Source organism: Sciurus vulgaris (genome assembly GCF_902686455.1).
Source record: "Sciurus vulgaris genome assembly, chromosome: 11".
NCBI classification, from domain to species: domain Eukaryota; kingdom Metazoa; phylum Chordata; class Mammalia; order Rodentia; family Sciuridae; genus Sciurus; species Sciurus vulgaris.
The window spans coordinates 84,362,242-84,379,301 of NC_136472.1; the positions used below are offsets into that span (position 1 = coordinate 84,362,242).

Sequence of the window (17,060 nt, forward strand, 5' to 3'; positions counted from 1 at the left end):
GGCAAGGTTTAGATACCTTACCATAAACTGTGTTTGGGATGTCTTTTATAAGGAATGACACTAAGCAGTGAATAAATACTGATCAAACATTTATGCATTATAATGAATTGCTCTAAGATACACAAGAAGCTTTATTTACCAGCATTAAATTGTTTATTTACCAATAATTTCTTGTAGATTGATAAATATATTTTTGGATATTCTGCCTTTTCTTTTTATGTCAGAACAAATAACATTAGCTTTTTTACTCCAGACACTATGGCTAAGTAAGTACAGGTATTCAAAATAAAGGAAATTAACATTGCATTAGTTACATAGCTCCCTATAGGATCAGTCATGAGACCATTTAAAAACATGACCTGAGTGGTCAATGCTGAGAAAATAGAAAACCTCTTCCATTAAAGACAAATAATTAGGAAGGGAAATAGAAATAAATCCTAGCCATGAATTAAAATTTGCATTCATTGTTTCTCATGCTTACTGTTACAAAAGAATTTCATCTCTGAATTTATTTTACTTTCTCAACTTTTGTCATTCTTTAGCTGTCATTCGTTTTCCTTGTTGGAAGATTTCATAATTTGGGAAGAACACTGACATGAAGACTTTGATTTCCTCTTTAGGGAAATAGTGAGGATGCTTTCTTTTTCAGAAAGTCCCCCTTCTATTAAGTATGTAATGTATCCTATAACACATATTAAATATATACATCCCACCTTCTATTAAGTGTGTCTATTTAGTACACAGGTATATTACCTTTTTTAAGTGGAATTTATAGCACTTGATCAAGGAAGTACACAAGACTTAATTGGTGACATACTAATCCTATGCTAAAGGAAAGATTTTGGTGAGCTAAACATTTTGATTATTTAATAATAAATTAAGAATGGCTCAATTAATATTCAGGGTAAAAGACAAACTCATAGGATGACCTTGTATATTAATTTTTGAAAAGTAGCAATATATATCTTCTAAAAATATTGTTTGGTAGTAATTTCTTTTTACTCACAGCTCTACATCCCAACAAAGTTTGAAGTTAATAACAGTATTAGACATTCTTTTAACTATGTCACCATATTCATCCAAGAATGTTAGTTAACAGTTGTTAAAATCTGTCAAGTCTTCCCCTAACATATTAAGTTTCCACTGAAAGCCTACAGCAATGGAACAGAAGACATATGGCAATTTTTAGAGATATTGAGCTAAGGACACTTGGCAAGGATATTGTCAGTTAATTAAGATCACTTAAACTCATGATATATTTGAAAACAAAAATGGAAACTTTGGCATGAAAATGTCAATATTTACTTTGTTGACAGTTCATTTTTAACTGTAGAATGATATTTAAGCTAGTATTTTAAAATCATAGAAACAAACTTTTCTCTGCATTTAGGCATGTCTTACCTACGAATGTGCACTTACGCCATTTTATAAACTGTTAATTTTATCAGAGAAATATAACTTACATCAAGTATGTTTTCTCTCTGTATTATTGCCTTTGTGTAAATATACCTGTTTAACTCTGCCCCCTTTTATCTATTACTATGTAATGTTATACTTTTCTGCTAGCATATTTGTTTAGGTAAACCCATTGTCAGAATACATAACGTCATGGTGTAAAAAAAAAATAATAATGTTTGTTTCAAATGAATTGTTTTTGTTTTCTGTGGTTGGCAAAAGTTGTGGAAAATTGGGTAAACTACATTTTGAAAAAATTAATTCATAATTTAGTACTTTACTTCAAATTATTTATCCCTTTTCTTATTTTCATCTGTATCTTTGTTGTAACAGCACAATATAATTGTTGGTATAAATGACCTCTTATCATAGTTTCTTCATAAGACAAATTCTTAGTTTGTATTTTGAGGGAAAAGAATTTAACCTGAAATCCTAGGTTTGCAATGATTATCTTTATACTTTTAACTCTGTTTTTCCTGAAATAATACATCATCATCATTGGAAATTTGTACTATTAATTGATAATGAACATTTTAATTGTTTGTTCGAAGAGCTATTCCTAAAAAGGAGAACATGTTCAGAATACCTTTTGCAGTCTAAATAATGGAGCACTGAAGACAGAAAAATTTCCTAGAGTCTAAACACTGGGAAGTCCTTGTGTAGTGCTATTACAAGTGGTTTAATGTTTCTGAATAGGGTAGGTTAAAGAGAGTGTTTAAAGGATGGAAACCTCCTTCCATTGACCTCTTTGAGACAGTGTATTCATGTCAAAAACTAATCAAGTGCAGCTGCAAGATTAATTGTGTGGGGAAGCTATAAACATAGAAAGCTGTGACCTTTACTCAGAGCTCTGTTTCATGTACAAGCATTCACTTTGGAACTATTGACTGTGAACTTGAATGAACAATAATTTACTCAATTGAGCATACAGTAGTAGTATTTAAAAATTACTGAGCTCATAGGGTATGAGGTAGATACTTACAGATTTCTAGTGGAGGCATTTGAGGAAATTGGAGTAGGTCTGAGTAAATGAGAAGAGAGAATAAAAGAACTTGGGTTTGTAAAGCTATGAGAAAAATTTGCCATTATTAACCTTTGTATCTTTTTTCCAAGCCCTTTTGTTTATTTTACTTTAATCCTCAGTGTAATTCGTTCCTTCTCTAAGTCTCATTTATAGGTTTTTAAAATCACTTATTAAAATTTGTAAATATTAGTAATTTTGACTCAGTAATTATAGTCTTTAGGAAGTAAAAAAATAATGTTTTTAAATTTGAGATAATATTTAATTTTTATTTATAACAGGAAATATCCATCTAATTATTTGTAATTAATATGGGTAATTTGGACTTTGTCTAAATACATTAAAAATTTAATAGGAAAATAACATAATTAAAATTTTGAATTATCTAAAGATGTTTATAATCCTAGAATTCAAGATGACCAAAGGTATGAAATGAATTCCCTAAATAGTTTTAGATTATTTTATGATGTCTTTATTTTAGTCTTTTTTTTAATTAGCAGTCTTTTATTTTTTAGATCAGTTTATGTTCACAGAAAAATTGAGTAGAAAGTTCCCATTATACCCTCTGTTCTCATGCATGTCCAGCCTTCTCTATGATGAACATCCCAAACTAGAATAATTAATTTGTTTCAATCAAAGAATCTACACTGGTATATTATCAACAACAAAGTCCTTAGTTCGTGTTATGGTACACTCTTGGTATTGTGGTTTTATGGATTTTGACAAATGTATAAAGACTTATATCCATCATTATAGTATAGTATGGAGTACTTTCACTGCCCTGAAAATCTGTGCTCTGCCTATTCATACCTATCTTTACACAAACACCCTGAGAACCATTGATTGTTTTAATATGTACGTAGTTTGGCCTTTCCTAGATACCTCATGTAAACAGTCATCTGGTGTGTAGCCTTTTTCAAAGTGACTTCTTTCACGTAGTAATATGCATTTCAAGCATTAAGTCACATTCCTAAGTTATAGTATGTGTTCTACCATGTTTTATCCTGTTTTTTAGTAGCTCATTTCTTTTTAGTGCTGAAAAAATTACACACACACATGTATGTAGATTTTACAAAGTGAAGAAAGGTTGTATTTGGAGAAATTATTTTGAAAAAGTCTATTTAAAATTTTTTTAAGTGAGGTACCATTATTTATATTTGCCTGTGAGAAAGATGAGGTACAGAAAACTTTCCTAAAAATACATTGCTAGGAGTTATAAATTTAAGATCTGAATTCTGGAAGATCATGTTTCTAGTACATCATCCTATCTTAGAGAAGGAATGTATAACATATGTAAGATCTTAACTGTGGTAATTTAAGTGCCACTTAATTTTCACTAGAATGACTGTTTACTTCTCCCATTGACTTTCTATGTATTTATTTTTTTATTTTTTGGTATAAAAATAAATAAATTACCTTTGGAAAAGAAAACATAATGAGTCCATATCATAATATATGTTGCCATTTTACTAAGGCTTTAACTAGAGTCTCGGTTGATGGAGTTTCAGTTTCATTATCTTTAAGTTTTCATTTGGCATACGGTGATTCTTGGCTTCCATCCTTTTGTGATCTTGTGATTCTTTGTTGTCTCTGATGCAGCCAGTGAATATAACATAGTAATCATTAAGGTCATTATAAAGATGCTCCTGAGTTGGAGGAATTAATTTTATTACATGATGACAGCTAATGTCAGCCATACCATATGAAAACTTTTGCTTTGGGAAATGGGAGAAGTAAATTTCATTCACCTGTGTTTTTCTTTTCATGTTCTCAAAAATCTGATATTTGTAAAAAATCACGTGTTATAAGTAGGTTGAAAAATCTTAGTTGGTTTGCTAAACTGACTCTCTACTAAGCCTTCAAGGAACTTGAATGACAGTTTACAGAGACATTTCATTTGTATCATTCTGTAGTGAAATCTGTTACATGATTACATTTTATTAGACATGGTAGGAGATTAAAAAACACAAATACATATATGCATATACTTCTGGTTTTTATTTTAAAGAAAATTCTGTGAAAGATTTCTGTCATTACCACTTTAGTAGTTTGCATATTTATTAACCTCAGTAACTGTTGAGACATAAGTGTTGCATGTATGAAATATTTTTGTTATGTGTGTGTATTTATGTTTTATATAATTAATAATGATTGATGGTTATTGTCAAATACTTTACTAAATTATTTATGTGGATATTTTTATCTAGTTTAATATTGATAACATATGAAATTGACTCTGATATTTTCATTTTATAGGAAACTGTTTTCAAAGTAATGAGAGGCCAGATGATTATGCTCTTGGTAAATTGGATTATTGTCAAGAACTGTAAAGAGTTTGAGATTTTACTCTACTTAGATGATAAAAAGTGAGCCTGTCACAGTTTCATGGATACTGTCAGAGGGCACAAGATTTCTTGTCAGAGACAAAAGATTTTATTATGGAAAGCAGTAGAATTAGATATAATATATTGTGGTGGTTTCCTGAGCCCCAGTTTTCATTAAAAAAAAAAAAATAGGAGAAGACTAAGTGACACTTACAAGAATATTAGATTACATTATACTATAAGAAATCTGAGACTGGAAAACTCAAATCTTTTCTAATGGGAAAAAGCATACCTGCCTTTTTGCCCCAGATATCTTCAAAGGTTGCTCATTAAATACAAACATCTTGGAAAGATTGTATGGAACAAAATATGAGTGCTTTATTTATAAGATACATAAACATTAAGGACCTATGCAGAATTTTGTCCCCCAAATCATGTGTTGCCAGCTGACTCCAGAGCAAATGTTTTTGTTTTAATGTTAATGCAAGTGAATATTTTTAAAAAATATTTTATTGTTGTTTTTGTTTAGCAGTTTTAGGTTAGCACCAAAATTGATCAGTAAGTATAGTCTTTTCATATGTGAAGCCTTCCTCTTTATCAGTATCTCTCACCAAAGTGTTATATTTATTATAATTGATGAATCTACTTAATAAATTTATCATCACCCAAAGTCCATAGTTCACTTTAGGGTTCACTCTTCATGTTGTACATTCTATGGGTTTCAACAAATATATGACATGTATCCATTTTTGTAGTATCGCACAGTTACTGTATTGTATATCATACATCATCATATTTTTCTGTCTTAAAAACTTATGTGCTCCATTTTATTTATATTTTTAAAGCTTTGTGTTAATTTATTTCAACCATGACAATAGTCTTATAAAATAGATATTTTCTACATTTTATAGATGAAAAACTAATACTTGGAAAGATTAGGAAGTTCAAATAGTAGATGGGCATTTTGAAAATTCACTAAAACAAAGAAAACCTTGTTCTAGCTCTGAATACTTCTATCTTGATGAAAATTTGCACTAGCCTGGTGGCTTATGCCTGTTATCTCAGCCACTCTGGAGGCTGAGGCAGGAGGATGGCAAGTTCACAGCCAACCTCAGCAATTTAGTGAGCCTCAGTCTCTAAATAAAAATACAAAAAGGGTGGGGATGTAGCTCCGTGGTTGAAAGCCCTGAATTCAATCCCTGGTACAAAAATGAAACAAAACAAAACAAAAAACAAACAAACAAACAAAAAAAGAACAAGGAAAATAAAAGAAAAGAAAATTTGGAACATAAAGAGGACTATAGAAATACAGTTGAAGCCTTTGTATATCAATATGTACTCTGTGTAATTGAAAACAAAGAAAATGAGAGTTCCATTGAAATACAAATCCAGATACCCAGATGTGATGAGGTATGTGACTAACAAAGAGAATTCACAGATAACAACTAATCGGTTGATGTAGAGAGGGAAACCCAACAGGGCCATTCTCCTTGGAAAAAGCTGAGTAAGGGGTCAGTGCTCTTTAGGGATTGGAATAAACGCACTTTATCAGAAGGAAATGGAAATTAACTTCAGACCTGCCGTATGTAGTTTGCTTATAATTTCTGCATCTATAGCCATATATAAAGTCACTATATAATAACTTCATAGAAAGACTAGCCAGGTGCCGTAGCACATGCCTGTAATCCCAGCGACTTGGGAGGCTGAGGCAGGAGGATCTTGAGTTCAAAGCCAGCCTCAGCAAGAGGGTGGTGCTAAGCAACTCAGTGAGACCCTGTCTCTAAATAAAATAAACAAAATAGTGCTGGGGATGTGACTCAGTGATTGAGTGCCCCTTATTTCAATCCCTGGTACTGGCCCCCCACCAAAAAAAAGTCTGAATATTTAATATTTATATATATAATTACATAATATACTTTATGTAATCACTCATCAAAACAATCTTAATAAGCCACATATTAATATTTCAAATATATAAATGAGAAGAGGATTAAAGAAGTAGCTTTCTCAGATTTGCACAATCCTGTGTAACACGTACACATACACACAGTTACACATAGCTAATTAGAGGGATACAGTCAGAGAAAATTTCATTATTGTACAGACATCATAGACTGACTAAGATGGCTACAATGTCACTAAAAACAATCAATGGGACTACAATGCCTATGCTAACATTGATTGAAATATCATTATGTTAAGTGTGTGTGTATGTCTGTCTGTGTGTCTGTGTGTACAATAGTGTTATTTATTCATGCATGGGCGTGCCTGTCTTCTTTTCCTAAGTTTGAGTATGGTGGTACCAGTGCATCTGTTGGGATATCACTTCTATGATTAGGTTACTAATCAGCCATTTCTACAGGTACATAATTAAACATAGTTTATATGAAACTTTTATATTCCTTGAAAGTTTTAGATAGTAAACTATATTATAGCCAGCTTTTAAAGAATATTGAGATTTTATTCTACTTAGAGGATAAAAAGAGGATAAATTACTGAACTTTTGTAAGGTCAGTGCTGTAACCCCTAGGTAGACCAGATGAATAATACAATCTCCTAATATCTTTCTAACCTAAAATAAAGGTTGGCTAAATGTAGTAATTTAAATAAGAATTGGTTCCTCTTCTGTATCCCCTCATTGTGAGTTGGTACATACTACAGCTCTGTATTGTTGCTCAATAAGCTGCTGGCCAGAAGATAGGGAATGGGGGAACTGAAAGCAACAGTAAGGGCATTGGTAATTGTTAGTCCTTCCAAAGTTCACTGAGATCACTTATTTGGTAACGAGGATGAACATCAGGATGCACTGTCTTAATAATTACAATACAGTTTCTTTTTTTTCCTATGTCACTATGTTTGTCTGCTTATCTCTATTAGTGGTTGTGAATTACTGTTCTTGTTATTTAAAATTTGATTCATTTTGTAATATTTTTATTGAAACCCAACTTTGCAGTAACATTTCATAAAGCAAGAAAATGATGTGCATCTGGTTTGCAAAGACCATACTCTGTTCCAGATTGTTGGCAAGACTTCAGAAACTGCATCTGAGAATAATAAGTAATTTGTGAAATGCTGTGATTTAGTGTTCTGTAATTCTAGTAATACATGTCTGTGTATAGTTGATAAAGTTTGAGTTTTGTAAAATTTATTATAATTAATCTCAAATTACTTTGGGACTGTGGAAAGGCAAACAATAGTACATGTAATTCACTCAGAAAATTTTAAATGCTGTGTTTTTCCCCTTCAATCACATAGAACAAATTACTTACATAATTGTTCCGAGATGAAGATTTAATAATGAAACTGTGTAATAACGAATCTTGTAGTGAAGGCAAATTTCTGTAAAGTCTCCTTAATATAACCTGTGGCAGTGTTGTTAAGAAACTAATCAGAAACATCTGTTCAGAATATTAACATTTAGTGTTATTTTAAGAATACTTATTACATACCCATAGTGCAGTTAACCAAAATAAAAAGTTTAGTCTATACAAGTTCAATATTTAAAGGTATTTTGATAGAATACTAATAGTTATTAAACTCTTATAGGAACTTTAATCGTGGGCGTTTATTTTCAGTCTCACTGCTTAGTCTTGCATATACACTTATAATTGTATTGAATGGTTGTTTAAACTTAAAATATCTCCATGCCTGAATTCTTTATTTGAATATTTTTATTTTAATATGGATGATAGAAGCAGTGTTGATCAGAGTAACCCCCTAAAGGTAAAATTAACCAAATTTGCTCTCCTTTCTGGTGTGAATCGGCCTACATGTATTGTATCTAAGACAAGGACAAAGACAAAGGAGAAGGAGGGAGGGAAATTTTAGGAATATGTTGTTCAGCTCTTTTTCAATTTGAAGTGCTGGGTTATTTGTTTTAAACTTTGGACTCTTGGGAAGCATTCTGGAAACATCACCAAGGATAAACTTTACTTACAAAGTTTTGCCTAAAGTTATTGAAATTAGTAATTTTCTTTTCGCATTATCTTTGGACATTCTGCTATGATCTTCTTACCTCATGACTCTTGTTCCCTTATACTCCATGATCTTTGAAGTACCTGAAGTAGGTTCAGTGGATTTTCCATTTATCTCTTCGGGATTCAAGTACACGTTTGCACTAGGTATTATTGTTTACTTTATTAAAAACATAAAATTAAAGCTATAATAATTGTTGCCACCATTTGTTAAACCTAATTGTGCCAAGCAATGTGCTAAATTCTTTACACATACTTACTATTTCATTAATTCCTTAGGACAGTTCAGTAAGTCCCATTTTATAAATTTAAAAGCAAGGATATTTTACTCAAAGTCATATACAATAAGGAGTTGAACTTTAGAGCCTTAGTACTTCCCAGAAAAATATACTATCTCATGGAATATGAAATTTTAAAGGAAGTTGAATTTAGTTATTTTGTATAGATATCCTCTTTATTACCATCATGTAACTGTATACTTTTAAAATTTTCTTAACTGCATTATTGAGGTATGATTGATATTAAAAAAGCTGTACAAATTATACAACCTGATAAGTTTGGAGGTAAATATACACTCATGAGATGGTTGTCATAATCTGTGATAGAAACCTATCCATCACCACCAAGTTTCCTCCTGCTTCTTATTTATTGTGATAAGAGCAGTTAAGAGGATCTACCCAAATTCCTACTTTATAATAATGAAAATAACAAGTTGCAACCCTGAAAAGCCCTGGTTTTTAAAGTTTGAGTAAGAATCCAGAAAGCCCTACCTTCTAGGCATCTCTTAACGTCTTTAAACCAGGCTTTTGTTATGGATTTGTGTCTGGGGAAGGAATGTTATAATCCTTCTTTTAGTGTATTAATAATATCACAAAAATTATTTCTCCAAAGATCTGAATCAGTGCAAAACTGAGCAGTGTAAATCCTGAGTTGGAAGTGATGAAAGGTCCTTACCTACATTTCCATAGTTAGTTCTGTTTCTAAATGAAGGCTGACTAGAAGATGTGCTCTCTTTATTGGATATATGCAGCTTTGTGACTGTATATTTTTTGTCCATTCTTAGTTCATAAAATATATTAAAAACAGAGTTGTTATGGCTATTGTAAAGTCCTATACCCAGGGCCTTATATTTTTAGGTATCCTGTTGTTATGGACTTAGAACTATATGGTAAAATGTATATTGACTAGAATCATGAAAAGAAAATGGAAGTTAAGAAGATATTTTAAAATTGAGGAAACCACATGGACTATTGTAGAAATTGGTGATTTTGATCCATTAACTCACTTGAGTTGGTATGCGTTGCCTTTCTTTGTCTATTTCATTTAAAGATTAGTTGATTGGTGGAAGGAAGGTAGAGAGAAACAACTAAGCATCTGTTTTTAAACCACTCCTTTATATTGAGCCCTGGTTTTTGAAGATTTCCGGGAATAAAAGAGAATTGAAATTCTCTGAAGACAGTCTAGCAGGATAGTTTATTGTTTAAGAAAAGGTTCATTGACTTCATAGCTATGAAATCTTGAGCATGTCTCCTAACTTTCAAAGTATATGTCATACATAAAACAGATGGAGTAATAGCTACTCATATGTAATTATTTAGAAAAGATATTACACATCTGTCTGTGCATTTATGAAGGATAAGGTTTGATACATAGAAAACTTTCATTAACTGGTAGTGAATGTTACCAGGTAGTACAGTTCATCTCTATATTGGTTTCTGAATCAAATTTGTATAACTGCTTTCAATTTTCTACCAGGATTGGCCCTTCTACATCTTTTCCTTGCCAGTAAATGGCAATAAGTGAATATCTCTTACCCTGTTTCTGAAAAGCACAAAATGGATTAAAGGAGAGAAATGTAGTTATTCTAAAGGGTCAGAATTGTTCCAAGATCAGAATAAAGTGTGATTGACATACAGTTGAATGTATCAGTAATTCTAAGAGAGAACTTTGTAAATTACAGAGGAAATTGGTCATCAAAGAAAGGGGAGAATAAGGAGTTGCAGATCAAAGGTTATCAATTCAATGCCAATACAGGACTGAGATAACCATGATTCAAGAATATAAATACTCTAGGACTTGGAATGTATCTTAGTGGTCAAGAAGTTGCCCTGAATGCATGGTTATCCCTAGCAACACATGTGCGTGCACGTACACTCACACACACACACACACACACACACACAGAGAGAGAGAGAGAGAGAGAGAGAGAGAGAGAGAGGAGAGAGAGAGAGAGACATAGAGAGAGAGAGGGGAAAATATTCTCTTTTAATAGAAATGATAGGTTTTCCCAATAAGACATCACCATATAATACTCAACTTGAACTCATCCTGTTTGGATCCCATGTTCACCAATAAATCTTCAGATTATACTCTGGCTTCTCAGGATCTTAGATTCAGTATTCTTTGATAAGAATTTGAGAATACATGGCATTTAAATTTTACAGTATAAATTTATAAACTACATTTTATCAAGCTGTCTCTGAACCCTTAACATGAGGAAGCATTTGTAACATGGTCTGTTTGCGTGCTATGAAATCAGCTTTCTCTGTCTGCCTCCGATGAATCAAACTGGTGCTTGCTCCTCTACCAGTAATAAATCTAACTTTTGTTGTTGAAGTTATACAATTCTTTTATGGCAAAGTATAGTTGGAGAAAAGCCATATAACCTCCAACAGCTAGAAAAGTTATGAAAAGTCAGTACCAAAGAAAGATTTCTAGACCATTTAAGAACTTTGCCTTAAGAGTAAATGGTGAGTCAGGCATGGTGTTGCACTCCTGTAATCCCAGCAATGTGGGATTCTGATGCAGGAGGTTCACAGGTTCAAGGCCAGCCTCAGCAACTTAGTGAAGCCCTAAGCAATTTAGCAAGACCCTGTCTCAAAATAGAAAATAAAGGGGGTTGGGTATGTGGCTCAGTGGTTGAGTTCCCCTGGGTTCAATCCCTGGCCCGCCCCTCAACCCCTGCAAAAAAAAAAAAAAAAAAAAAAAAAAAAAAATGAAGAAGAGTAAATGTTCACCATCTCTGGTAATTGTGGTGAACTTAGATTATAAATATATTAAAAACTATTCAACTGTACACTTCGGTGAATTTTACTGTATATCAATTATGTCTCAATAAAGAACACTCCCACCTTATAAAATAAATGATGAAACACAATTAGGGTAACATCTACTCATACTCAACCTCTAAAAAGCAAGCTTTCAAGCTTTCAAATGAAGTGGGTATTATATCTGGTTTGTTCTCTACTGCATCACCAGCATAGGAATAGAGTTAATTTTTGTAGAATGAATAAATGAATAGAATGAATATTCAATGAGTGTTTAATAGGAGGTCCATTGTGGATATTTTAAAACCTAATACACCTTTGTAAATGACCTGATAAAGATGCATAATTTGTAGAGCAAAAAAAGGGAAAGAAGGCAGTGGGGGAGGAGTTCAAATATCATTAAAGATATAGGGAAGATCAGTTGAGTAGAAGGAAGAGAATGAGAGGAATTTGAGGAGGGGAAGGGGCAGATAAATGGAATGAATGTAACAAATCATGTTATATTCATATATAAAAGATACCAAAGAGAATTTTACTTTTATGGTATATGTAGAAGAAAGGAAGTTTAATAGAGTAGAGGAGGGAGAATAGGGGGAGGGAGGAGGGGAAGAAAAGGAGTCCATTGGGGTTTGAAATAAAATTCCTTGCATGTATGATTTTGTCAGGATGAACCCATTACTATGTATAATTATGATGCTCTAATAAATAAGTAAATATAAAAGATGCATAATTTGGCAGATTTATTATCCTCTTCTAAATACTGAAAAATAGTCACATAACTTAAATTTAGTAGTAGAAAGGCTATTTAAGTGAACCATAACTTCAGTCTTTTCTTCCCTTAATATTCCACAGTGATGTATATAGGAAAAGAAAAGTTTAAATACTTAAAATGAGACTATTTGATTAAGAATGAGTCCTTCTATGGGTGCTACAAGAGTTCTATTGTAGTAGTACTTTTAATAATCACTGATAATGATAGCTTTTCATTGTCATGACAGAATACCTGAGATAAGCAATTTAAAAGCAGAAAGGATTTTTTTTGGCTCACAGTTTAAGAGGTTTCAGTTCTTGTTTTCTTGGCCTGTTGTTTTTGGGCCCAAGGCAAGACTGTATATCACGGCAGAAGTATTTGGCAGAGTAAACTGCTCCCCTTGTGTCCAGAACAAAGGGGTGAAGGTGGGGTTTGAGGAGAGTGTTTGTGTGTAAGTAGAGGGGCTAGATCCCAGTAACTCCTTCAGTGGCGTGTGGCAGTGATCTAGCTTCCTTCCCCTTGGCCCCAGCTCCTGAAACTTCACCTGCCTCCTAAATAGCACCATAGACTTTCGACTGAGCCTTTAACACATGGTCTTTGTGAGACATTTAAGAACCAAACCATAACAACTGACTTTAATGTTTTGGGTCTTAATTTCTTCATTTCAAAGTACTCTGAGAACACAAAGGGATAGATCCCTGTATTAGATTTGGGGTGAATCCTCAATGTCTTACAGTATTACTGGGGACCTTTTTTGACCACCAGGTGATCTTTCTAGGTCACATTGCTAGTGAAAAGCACATGTTTTTAAACTTCTGTGTACTGAGTCCTTTATAGCAGTAGAGTATAGTTTTCTTAGTGGACAGAAGTGAGTGGTAGGATTCTTATAGATTTTTGGTAGGTGTGCTAAATTCTTATGAACAGAAGGCATTCCTGTATTAGGAAATCTTCTAGTAAGTTACTTCTTTGTATGCCATACAACATTGATAGTATACAATGAATAAAAGTTTAATGAAAACACCTTACTCCTATAGATCAGAATCTATCACACTTTTTCTGTATTTTATTTTGGCTACAGCACCAGGTTATGAGGCAAAAGAGAAAAAAAAAAAGTATTTGCTAGTAATTTCAGTGTTTGAATGATTAAAAGATACTTAAAACTTTTCTCCCCTGTGTCACATCACTATGGAATGTTAAAAGAAGGAAAGACTGAAGCTATTATAACAAGTGATTAGTTATATTTTTTAATAAAGTATAGGATAAATGTATGTTAGCAGCCAAAATATTCATCTTTATTAGATCATTAAAAAGTGTGTTTTATGTTTTATATATCCATAATTAACCTTCTGTTCAACACTAAGAAAATAATAATGAAGAACAGGTACTGGGAAATTTTATCACCCAGAATAATTTCTATTGTGTTCTATATCTAATATTAGAATTCATTGTTATTCAGTAAAGCTAATATCCAAATTTGCTATAAGTTTTGGAGTCATTAAAATATTTTCAATAATCTTATATTAAATTGTTTCTAAAAGGTGTTACATGTTTTTCTTAGACTGCATTAAACAGCTTGAATGTTTTATTAACTATTATTAATGTGAAATATCATACTATTTATACATTTAGGACTTATCAAATTGGGCAGGGCTTTTTATTCTATATTAAACAGTCCCTAGATGACCACTGATTTTTTAAAAAAAATATTTTTTAGTTGTAGATGGACACTATGCTTTTATTTTATTTATTTATTTTTATGTGGTACTGAGGATCAAAACCAGGGCCTCACACATGCTAGGTGAGCCCCTTACCACTGAGCCACAACTCCAGCTACTGACCATTGATTTTTAATTTCGCTTTCTTATGAGTATCTTTGTTACATAATAAACTACCCTCAAGTTTAGTGTCTTTAGAATAGCCACAATTTTATTTGTTATTCTACAGATTGGCAGTTTGGTCAGGGCTTAACCTAGTAGTTCTTACCTCTCTTGGGATCACTCATACAGCTATAGTCATAGTCTTCTGGATTTGTTTGGGGCTGTATGATCTTAAGTTGTGTCACATGTTAAGCTCATTGTTGACTTCTGTTGTCACTGTCGTGCTCATGTTGGCTGGGTTAGGTTTCTTTGCATAATAATCTCAAGATTCCAAGAGATAGAGGGGAGCCCTAGAGTTGGAAGTTGTCCATTTTCACTTTTTCACATTCTTTTGGTCAAAGCAAATCATATGGCTGACCTATGAAGGGAGGAAAACCAATCTTTATCTCTGTGGGTGGAGCAGTCATGACAAATGGTAAAGGAGTGTGCCTACAAGAATGGGAGAAATTGTTCTGTCCAACTTTGCAAACAATCTATCATTTTTATCAATTTTTTTTTTTACTCCTCCTTCACTTTCAACTCTAATTTCACTATTATTTTTATGCCTCCCCTAGCATGTCCTTTCTTCTTTTTCTCTTCAATGCTGAATTGGTAATTGTATTTTTGAAGACCTTTTGCCCATTGCCAAATTAATATGTAAACCAAAAACAGATCTACCTTGAGAGTGGTCCTGAGATAATTCTATTACAAATCAAGTGTATGATGGTAGTGGGATTTTTCTTTCTCTTTCTCATTTTTTTTTTTTTTTTTTTGAGACAGGATTATAATGGGGAGGACACAGGGGTTTATTCTACCCTCTTTTTTCACTGTGTACTGAGACGATTTTTTTCAAGATAATCTTAATATATTCTAAGAGTTTCACAGAGCATACCAGGAACTACTGTGTAGCATGAGATCAGAGACAAAATAGAACATTTCAGTGTTCATTTGTTTTACTTAGTTTTTGCAGGTCTGATTTTGTTTGAACAAATTTCTTAAAGAAACAAGACTTTAAAATGAGTATTTTAGGTAATTGGACTTGTTGAATTTTGGATATTTGAGGTTAATTATACTGTTAAATGATTTATGGTCTTATACAAATATTTTTGCCTTAAGATATTTCTAAAGTATAGTTTCTAAATGGTGGATTTAAATGTTTCAATTTTAAAAATATATTCTAGAACATAATAATCTCATATTTAGAGTATCAGTTATACAAAAAATAACATTACATAAGATTAAGGATTTATTAACATCTAAGTAAGCTATCATTATAACAAAACAGCAAAATAAGAAGGGTTCCAGTATACTGAAAGAGGCATATCATTTAGTCCACCAAGAGTAGATCTTTTAAAAATATTGAAAGCATTAAACTTTATCAGAAATTAACTATCTATTTAAATGAAAAGGAAATAATTAAAGAGTTACATAGTATACTTTTAAGAATATAAGTTTAAATTTTAAGAAGTATTCAGGGCTGGGGTTGTAGTTCAGTGGTTGAGTGCTTGCCTAACGTGTGAGGTACTGGGTTTGATCCTCAGCATCACATAAAAATAAATAAATAAATAAATAAAGGTATTGTGTTCATCCACAAGTAAAAATATCCAAAAAAGAAGTGTTCATACGTGTTGCTATAAATGTGTATATGATTGAGGTCTGGACCTGTCTGAGGCTTAAAGATAGTCTAATTTCTATATGCCCCCAGGCATGACTTGGGTGACCTTGACAACTGGGTATATAGAACACAAACTGAGGTTATGTGTCCCTTGTAGTTCTGACCTACTAAAGGATCAAGGTAATAGAGGTTATTATCTTATGTGTGAAGGGCAAGTTTTATGAAAGTATGATTAGTTTCTTTTATAAGAATTAATGTATACAATGTAGAGAAAGACAATTTTCAGATAAATAATGAGAATTGTAAAAAATGGATTTCAAGTAGAACTATCTAAAAATGGTTTTGTGCTTGGTGAAGTTGAGAATTTTCTTTTCCAGATAATGATTAAGCAAAAGCTAGATACAAATCTACTTACGGTCATTACACAAGGAATTCATTGAGCAGAAAAAGGGTTAGATTAGATAGTCCTTAGGGCTTTTTCATTGCATAAGATTGTATGTGTGTTCCAAGTCTACTTCTTCTGGGTCAGTGATTCCAACTGGGAAAAATTTTGTTCACTCTACAAGAGATATTTGGCAATGTTTGGAGATGTTTTGGTTGTCAGTACTGGTGGATCAGTGACAGGGGGTGCTATCTAGTGGGTAGAGCCAAGGAGTGTTGTTAACTCTGGTATAGTTTAGGACAGACCCCTTCCCCAAGTGACATAAAATTATTCATCCCCCAGAGTCACTTGTGCTGATGTTGAAATACTTTACTTTAGGGATTTGACAGAGTAAGTGACTTAGGTGGTATTCTGTTTAATCTTTAAAACTAGTCTAGCCCTGAAGTTATTATGCCAGCTAATATGAGCCTTAGGCATAGAAGTGAAGTAGGAAACACTTTCAACAAATTCTTGCCATGCTCATCATACCACCAATGTCATTGCTCTTATGCTCTCTGAAGGGTATGCCACTGTACCACCTCCCTGGACCTGTCCTTTCTGATGACCTTATTAGGCTTAGCGCCCTTGGTCCCTTT

The 17,060-nt window shown here is 32.5% G+C and overlaps 1 protein-coding gene and 1 long non-coding RNA gene across 10 annotated transcripts in view; both read left to right on the forward strand.

Annotated features, from left to right (window-relative positions):
• Positions 1-17,060, forward strand: part of TMEM135 (transmembrane protein 135) — a 235,224-nt gene that overhangs the window by 129,199 nt on the left and 88,965 nt on the right. The gene's annotated exons all lie outside the window — the stretch shown is intronic.
• LOC306640915 lies at positions 2,768-10,985 on the forward strand. Its single transcript, XR_013757960.1, has 3 exons — positions 2,768-4,777; positions 5,330-5,358; positions 7,754-10,985. It is a non-coding gene; the product is annotated as an uncharacterized lncRNA (long non-coding RNA).